Source organism: Biomphalaria glabrata, chromosome 1 (genome assembly GCF_947242115.1).
Source record: "Biomphalaria glabrata chromosome 1, xgBioGlab47.1, whole genome shotgun sequence".
NCBI classification, from domain to species: Eukaryota; Metazoa; Mollusca; class Gastropoda; family Planorbidae; genus Biomphalaria; species Biomphalaria glabrata.
The window spans coordinates 50984828-50993691 of NC_074711.1; the positions used below are offsets into that span (position 1 = coordinate 50984828).

Consider the following 8864-nt stretch of genomic DNA (forward strand, 5'->3'; position numbering starts at 1 on the left):
GTTACTGTAGTCTTCTAGTCATGTCATTGGGCATGTGTTATTGTAGCATTGTACTTTCTTCTAGTCATGTCATTGTGCATGTGTTATTGTAGCATTGTACTTTCTCTTAGTCATGTCATTGTGCACGTGTTATTGTAGCATTGTACTTTCTCTTAGTCATGTCATTGTGCATGTGTTATTGTAACATTGTACTTTCTCCTAGTCATGTCATTGTGCATGTGTTATTGTAGCATTGTACTTTCTCCTAGTCATGTCATTGTGCATGTGTTACTGTAGTCTTCTAGTCATGTCGTTGTGCATGTGTTATTGTAGCATTGTACTTTCTCCTAGTCATGTCATTGTGCATGTGTTATTGTAGCATTGTACTTTCTCTTAGTCGTCATTGTGCATGTGTTATTGTAGCATTGTACTTTCTCTTAGTCATGTCATTGTGCATGTGTTATTGTAGCATTGTACTTTCTCCTAGTCATGTCATTGTGCATGTGTTATTGTAGCATTGTACTTTCTCTTAGTCATGTCATTGTGCATGTGTTATTGTAGCATTGTACTTTCTCCTAGTCATGTCATTGTGCATGTGTTATTGTAGCATTGTACTTTCTCTTAGTCATGTCATTGTGCATGTGTTATTGTAGCATTGTACTTTCTCCTAGTCATGTCATTGTGCATGTGTTATTGTAGCATTGTACTTTCTCTTAGTCATGTCATTGTGCATATGTTATTGTAGCATTGTACTTTCTCTTAGTCATGTCATTGTGCATGTGTTATTGTAGCATTGTACTTTCTCCTAGTCATTTCATTGTGCATGTGTTATTGTAGCATTGTACTTTTTCTTAGTCATGTCATTGTGCATGTGTTATTGTAACATTGTACTTTCTCCTAGTCATGTCATTGTGCATGTGTTATTGTAGCATTGTACTTTCTCTTAGTCATGTCATTGTGCATGTGTTATTGTAGCATTGTACTTTCTCCTAGTCATGTCATTGTGCATGTGTTATTGTAGCATTGTACTTTCTCTTAGTCATGTCATTGTGCATGTGTTATTGTAGCATTGTACTTTCTCCTAGTCATGTCATTGTGCATGTGTTAGTGTAGCATTGTACTTTCTCTTAGTCATGTCATTGTGCATGTGTTATTGTAGCATTGAACTTTCTCTTAGTCATGTCATTGTGCATGTGTTATTGTAGCATTGTACTTTCTCCTAGTCATGTCATTGTGCATGTCTTACTGTAGCATTGTACTTTCTCTTAGTCATGTCATTGTGCATGTGTTACTGTAGCATGGTACTTTCTCTTAGTCATGTCATTGTGCATGTGTTATTGTAGCATTGTACTTTCTCTTAGTCATGTCTTTGTGCATGTGTTATTGTAGCATTGTACTTTCTCTTAGTCATGTCATTGTGCATGTGTTATTGTAGCATTGTACTTTCTCTTAGTCATGTCATTGTGCATGTGTTATTGTAGCATTGTACTTTCTCTTAGTCATGTCATTGTGCATGTCTTACTGTAGCATTGTACTTTCTCCTAGCCATGTCATTGTGCATGTATTATTGTACTTTCTAGACACTTTCTCCTTCTCTCTCACGTATGTGTTGGTAGTGTAGGAGATGATAATCTATAAATATGTGAAAGTATACATTACAATACTTAACTTTCATAAATCATAAATGAAAAATATAGAATTTGGGTCAGGGATTAGAAAACTTTCATTTCTGACAGGCAACTTTTGCTTTGCAATTTAAGCCACAATTTCCCACTCCCCCCATAAAAAGGTGCTAAATAGACATGTTCAGTCAGGGCTGCCTGTAGAATAGTAGGCAGGTGTGATCTCTGGCTCATAGTTATATTTTCAACTTTCTTGTTACCGTACTGAGAATATTAAAAGAGCTATTGAACCCCCCCAATCTCTCTGTAGAAAACAATCTGGCGTCACCTTTTACCTGACATCTGTTCACTAACATTATCATTGCGATATTAAGTGCACTGTAAATGCTTTTCATGAAATTTAAAAAGAAATATATAACAAACAGGTGAAGAAACTATTTACTGTAGACGCTGTTAAGTTTATATGTGCAGCCCATGCTTTCCTATTGAAGCTTTAACAAGAACTGCAAACTTCAACTGTGGCTTACGAAACTGTCAATAAGTTTACTGATGAATAGATTCAAGTCGCAATGGACAAGCTGGCGATGAATGAATTGTGGGCTGCTGACAGTAAGTAGACTTCTGAATTCTTCACGTTCCAGCTCTTGCATTGTTATTGGAAGCAGGCAAAACAGTTCATTATTATTGTTATTATTGCTCGAAAAGTGAGACGTTAATGAAGAAACCAACGAATCAAGATACGGAATGTAAAGCCGTGACACAGATTCTATTAGGCAATTAATTGCACATATGCTTCCGTGCCTAATTAGAAGCAAAATATATAGGTTTTGTTGAGCTGAGACATCATTGGCAAAAAAAAAAATACCCTTAACCCGAGACCAACTTCATTCTTCCCAAAGTGTCAAGAGATAAACAAAAGGGACATTATACCAATTCACTTTGAATCTAAGACCAAGTGGAAAAATTAGACTACTATAGATCTATGTCTAAACTATAAAGAAATGGATGATGCACAAATAGGAATGGACTATGGATAGTTTCACCATAGGCATAATCATTGAAATAAAGGTGAATTTTAAAATTTAAAAAAAATACAGTTTGGGGTGTTTGATAAGTATCTTAACATAAAGGATTGAAGGTGTTTGAGTGGCATCAGTTACTCTAGAGTCTAGAATAGTCTAGATCTAGACTAGTAGATAGACCTGTGACCTAGTGATGCCTAGTGTCATTAGTGACAAACCCCCCCCCCCCCCCCAGAAATGAATTAAGCGACTGATTTTTGCTTTCATTTTGTTTATTTTAGGTGAGATTTTAATACTAAACCATCACTTACCACAGCACAGCCGAGGGGGTGTTGAGTTAAAAACCCTCTACCAGGGGGTTTTGAATTTAAAACCCCCTACCAGGGGGGTTTTGAGATTTTAAAAAACCCTATCGGGGGGTTTTGAGATACAAATCCCTCTACCAAAACCCCCTACCAGGGGTTTTGCAGTTAAATCCCCCTCTTTTATAAACAAAACTAAAAAAATGCAAACGACAATTCCAAATTCCAAGAAGATTTTAACTTTAAAACCACCTCCAAAAATTACGATAAACCCCCTCTCAATATAAAAAAAAGCAAATTACACACTCACAATTCTATGAGCGTAGCCAAAGGGGTTTTGAGTTTAACCCCCCCCCCCCTCCAGTTGGGGTTTGAAGCTAAAAAGTACCTATTCAATATAAAAAAAAAAATTCAAATTACACACTATAAAATCTATGAGTGTAGCCAAAGGGGGTTTGAGTTTAAAACCCCCTGCCAGCAGGGTTTGAAGCTGAAAACTACCTCTCTAATATTAAAAAAAAAAGCAAATTACGCACTCAAAATGCTATGAGCGTAGCCAAAGGGGGTTTTGAGTTTAAATCCCCCTCCTCCAGATGGCTTTTTCTTTAAAGTTTAAAACCCCTCCAGATGGTTTTGAGTTTAAAATTCCCCTACAGAGCATTTTGAGTTGGAAACCTCTTTCTTCAATATTATTTTAAAGCAAACTACAGTCACCAAATTCTATGATCGTAGTAGCTAAATGGGGTTTTGAATTTAAAAAAACACATTTCGTTTAAAACCCCTCAACAGATGATTTTGACGATAAAACTTTCCTTTTCAATATAAATCTAAAGCGAAATATAGGCCACAGCACAGCCGAGGGGGTGTTGAGTTAAAAACCCTCTACCATGTAATTCCAAGAGCGTAGTCAAGAGCGGTTACAAATTTTTACCATTGACTTGGAGTCCATTAATAAAGTGTGAATAGTCTTCTGCCGAAATTGAAAAACACTAAATGTGGCTTAACAAAGATGGCTAAGACAGATTTTAGGAGTCAGTTATTTATAGAGATCGGGTCTAAATCAAATAAATCATATGCCGAACTGGGAGTCGAACCCTTAGTAAAGTTGTGACAGAGCGTCACATGAGGTTTTGCAGGACATGTTCTCCGACAAAATGAATTACGCATAATAAGAGTTGCAGAAACACCTTGCCGGAAAATGTGCCAAACGGCGCGAGAGTCTTAGCCAGTAAGAATAGCACATATTAGGTTTTTAAAATAAAATTTTTTAATTGCAAGATAATGCACTGTAGATACCTCAGAAATATGCATTTTGTTGCCTTTCAATACCAGAAAAAGTGGTCGGCAGCGGGGCTTTGCTGCTAGCAAAGTCGGGGAGTCTACAAGTTTTCCACTAATTCCAGAAAGAACCTTTTCTAGGGCACAATAAAATAAATGTCTTCCGAAAGGGTCAGAATGTAATAAAGATTAATTATGATATGTACACACATATATTTGATATAGTCTATATAATCTAATGCATTTTCTATCTAGAAATCTAGATCTAGATTCTACCTATTGTGGGTTGGGAATAATTATGAGGATGGCATGAACTTGATGAAGAATATGAACAAGGTTCGACATCATGACATCAGTTCATAAATGAATTAAATGACATGAACATGCCTCAGCCAGGTTTGGCGGGAGAAGATTAAAAATGATTATAAAAAATGTACATTTTTACATTCCATTCTATTATTTTATTATAATATTATTATTATTTATGTCTCAGAGTTTATTTTAAATTAAAAGATTCAACTCACTCTGATTTAGAATCTAGATCTATCTAATGCACCCTTGTACCCAAATTATAACGATGTGATTCTAGACAAGATGATCTCCTAGATCTAGATCTAGATCTAGAAGTAGTCCTACAGAATAAATATAATAGTAAAACCTAGTTCTCTACATTCAGTACTGCTAAACTAGCCTACTGCCTAAACAACTCCATTGTGGTCCAAATGCCAACTTTGACTTTTCGGCTTAAAAAAATAGCTAAAATAGAGGCTAAGGTCTAAAACTAAAGCATTATAGCGTTTAGCCTCATTGCCTCGTATATATATATATATATATATATTAATGATTTTTAATGTTAATCAAATCTTCAAATTAGAGGAAATTTTGGAAAAATGTGGGTATGTTTTATCTTTTTGGCTGTCTTTTAAATAGACTATAATGTAGGCCTACTTAGATCTAAATATGGTTGGAATTTAAAGTAGAAACAAATCGTCCATGTCATAATCTATACAATAATAGGCCTAGATACTAAGAACTGTTTGACTCCTTTGATGCAGACACTTCTAAGACATACGTCTGAACCACCATCTCAAATCAAGCTCACCGACCAGATCCACTCCTGTTCAATCTACTGAAACTAATACAACACCCTCATTACATTTTAAATAAACCTACTAAAGTAGTTATACCAATTAACAATTAAAGTAGCCTATACTTCAAAATCTAGTAATAAACCTTTAAAGTATTAGGAACAAATCAGCAGACTTAGAAATGTTATTAGAAAGTGAGAAGCCAGACATAATAGAATCTTGCCATGGCTACATCCTGAAATGTATAATGCAGAAAAATCAATATAGCGATTATGAAAAAAAAAAAAGAAAGAAAGAAAGGACAGATTGGCTAATCATGGAGTTCTTTTATCAAAATAAAAAAACAACACTCTTTAAGGAGATGAAATTACTTTACCTCAAAAAATATAGAATCAACATTTTGTAAAATTAACACCACCTCAACATAGCCAGTGTTTCAGGGGACGATGCATGCATGCCCCCCCCCCCCGCCATATATATATATATGGAGCACAAGCTCCACAAATTGTGTCTGAACAACCCAAAACTCCCAGTCCACTAAAGATGCATTCACTAACATCCGCAAAAATGTGCAAAAACATCTACGCCAAACGCAAGATACCTGGCTTAGCAAGAAAGTGGAAACAATACAGGAATTTGCCGACAAGCACGATATGAAGAACTTCTACCATGCCATAAACGAAATCTATGGACCCACAAAGTCAGGCTCATCCCCTCTATTAAATGCTGATGGGACAATCCTATTGACAGATAAGGAAGAAATCCTAATACGCTGGGCAGAGCGCTTCGAAAAGGTTCTCTATACACCTTCCATCATAAATGAAGCGGTCATAGACAGGCTACAGCAAGTACCAATAAATGAAAAAATGGATGACCCCCCTACGCTAAAGGAAACCGATCTTGCCATTCAACAGCTCGCAAGCGGAAAAGCCCCAGGAGCTGACTCCATTCCCGCAGAGGTCTACAAAAAAGGTGGATTAGCCCTGATTGAAAGACTTCATAAGCTCTTCTTAATTATGTGGGAAGAAGAGTCAATACCACAAGACTTTAAAGATGCCACAATTGTTCATTTATACAAGCGAAAAAGAAACCGCCAGATCTGCGACAACCACAGAGGAATATCTCTTCTCTCTATTGCTGGGAAAATCCTTGCACGCATCCTACTAAATCGGCTCATGCAACACATAGAATATGGTCTACTACCAGAAAGCCAGTGCAGATTCAGAAAAGAGCGTGGAACCATTGACATGATCTTTGCAGCAAGGCAGCTGCAGGAAAAATGCCAAGAACAAAATGCTGACCTGTTCTCAATATATGTCGACTTAACAAAGGCGTTCGACACTGTTAGCAGAGAAGGACTCTGGAAGATCATGTCAAAGTATGGCTGTCCACAAAAATTCATAACCATGGTGAGACTGTTTCATGATGGCATGAAGGCTCGTGTCCAAGAAAGTGGAGAACCATCAGAGCCCTTCGAAGTATCAAACGGGGTAAAACAAGGCTGTGTCCTAGCACCTACACTGTTCAGTATCATGTTCTCCGCTATGCTGACAGATGCATTCACAAATAGAGAAAACAACGGGATAAATATATCATACAGATTTGATGGTGGCCTATTCAACCTGAGGCGGCTCAAAGCAAAATCAAAAACAAATGCAGCAGTAATCAGAGACTTGCTATTTGCTGACGACTGTGCCCTAAATGCCTGCTCTGAAAATGATCTGCAGAGTATCGTCAGTGACTTCTCAAGAGCATGCTCAGACTTTGGCCTTACCATCAATACGAACAAGACTGAAGTCTTATATCTACCTGCTCCTGGGAAAGCCTACTCGGATCCAAGCATTACTATAAATGGACAGGATATAAACGCAGTGGACAAATTCACATATCTTGGCAGCACACTCTCCAGAAATGGAAAAATCGATAGTGAAATCGACCTGCGTATCGCCAAGGCCAGTGCATCCTATGGCAGACTGTCTACAAATGTCTGGAACATACGTGGTATCACCACAAACACCAAGCTAGGGGTCTATAGAGTCGTCATCCTCCCTACATTGCTCTATGCCCCAGAAACATGGACAGTGTACAGTAAACATGCAAAGAAACTAAACCACTTCCACATGACATGCCTGAGAAAAATACTAAATGTCAAATGGCAAGACAAAATACAAGATACCGAAGTCCTTCTAAGAGCGTGTCTGCAAAGCATCCACACAATCCTGATGCATTCCCAGCTGCGATGGGCAGGTCACGTCTACAGAATGGAAGACCACCGCATCCCTAAACGACTCTTGTATGGCCAACTAAGCGAAGGAAAGCGCTCGCATGGTGGTCAAAGAAAGCGCTTCAGGGACACCCTCAAAGCTTCTCTGAATGCGTTCAGCATAGACCCAGGCACCTGGGAGACAGAGGCACATGACAGAGCATCATGGCGTCGCGCTGTGAAAACTGGCGCACAGGTTGCTGAGGAAAAAAGAACGACGCTGGCAGAAGAAAAACGCCAGAAAAGAAAAGCAAGACAAACGTCACTAGCTCCAGCTGGAATAACCTGCCCAGTGTGCGGCCAAACATTCCGGGCTCACATAGGTCTCACCAGCCACATGAGGAGGCATAAAACCCCACTGCAAAGCCCTCAGCCCCCTGGATGACAAAGTGGTCATCATCGAACCACGATGGATGAACTATATATATATATATATATATATATATATATATATATATATATATATATATATATATATACACACACAGGGCTTTTTTGTGACGTAAGCACCGGTAGGCGTACCGCACCTTTTTCAATGTGGGGAAAAAAAAGTACTTTTCTTGTATTTTAATGTTTAGGACTATTATTAATATATTAGTAGTTAAAGTTAGGCAATTCATCACTGAGTATCGGCATCTAATCACTGAATACTGGCACCTATTTTTTTTAAAGTGATATATATATATATTTATATATATATATATATATATATATATGGGGGGGTGTTTAGGTGTTATGTGTATTCCTAATTAATCTTTATCACCCAATAAAACCTACTCAGCTCCAAAGATCACCGTAAACAGACAGCCCCTTAACGCGGTAGACCATTTCACATAACTGGGAAGTATCAAATGGCACCTCACTTTCAAGGGTAGTTGATAACCGTCTTGTCAGGGTAAGTAGCGCCTTTGGACGCCTTCAGGTGAGAGTTTGGCGGAATAAATAGCTCTGCCTGCCTACAAAAATCAATGTCTACCAGACTGTGATTCTCTCAACCCATTTATATGGACTGAGACATGGGCACTAAACAGAAAGCAACTAAGACTACTTGAGCGCTTTCATCAAAGATGTTTGCGCTACATCATGGTCATACGGTGGCAAGACCGCACTACAAACAGCGATGTCCTTGCAAACGCCTGTATGGAAAGCATAGAGGGACTTCTTATAATCCGACAGTTACGCTGGGCAGGGCACGTATGGGAGACGAACGTTTGCCAAAGGCAACACTTCAACAATGTTTGGATCTTAGAATGTTTGTTTAATACGTAGGTTTGTGTAGGCTTGCGGTTCGTTTTTAATTTCAGTTTCAC

At 38.0% G+C, this 8864-nt stretch overlaps 1 protein-coding gene across 1 annotated transcript in view; it reads right to left on the minus strand.

Annotated features, from left to right (window-relative positions):
- Positions 1–4905, minus strand: part of LOC106072084 (equilibrative nucleoside transporter 1-like) — a 52592-nt gene extending 47687 nt beyond the window's left edge. The window contains exon 1 of the mRNA XM_013232351.2: positions 4728–4905. The gene's annotated coding sequence lies outside the window, so the exon portion shown is untranslated. The remainder of the gene's footprint in view (positions 1–4727) is intronic.
- Positions 4906–8864: the final 3959 nt, after the last annotated feature.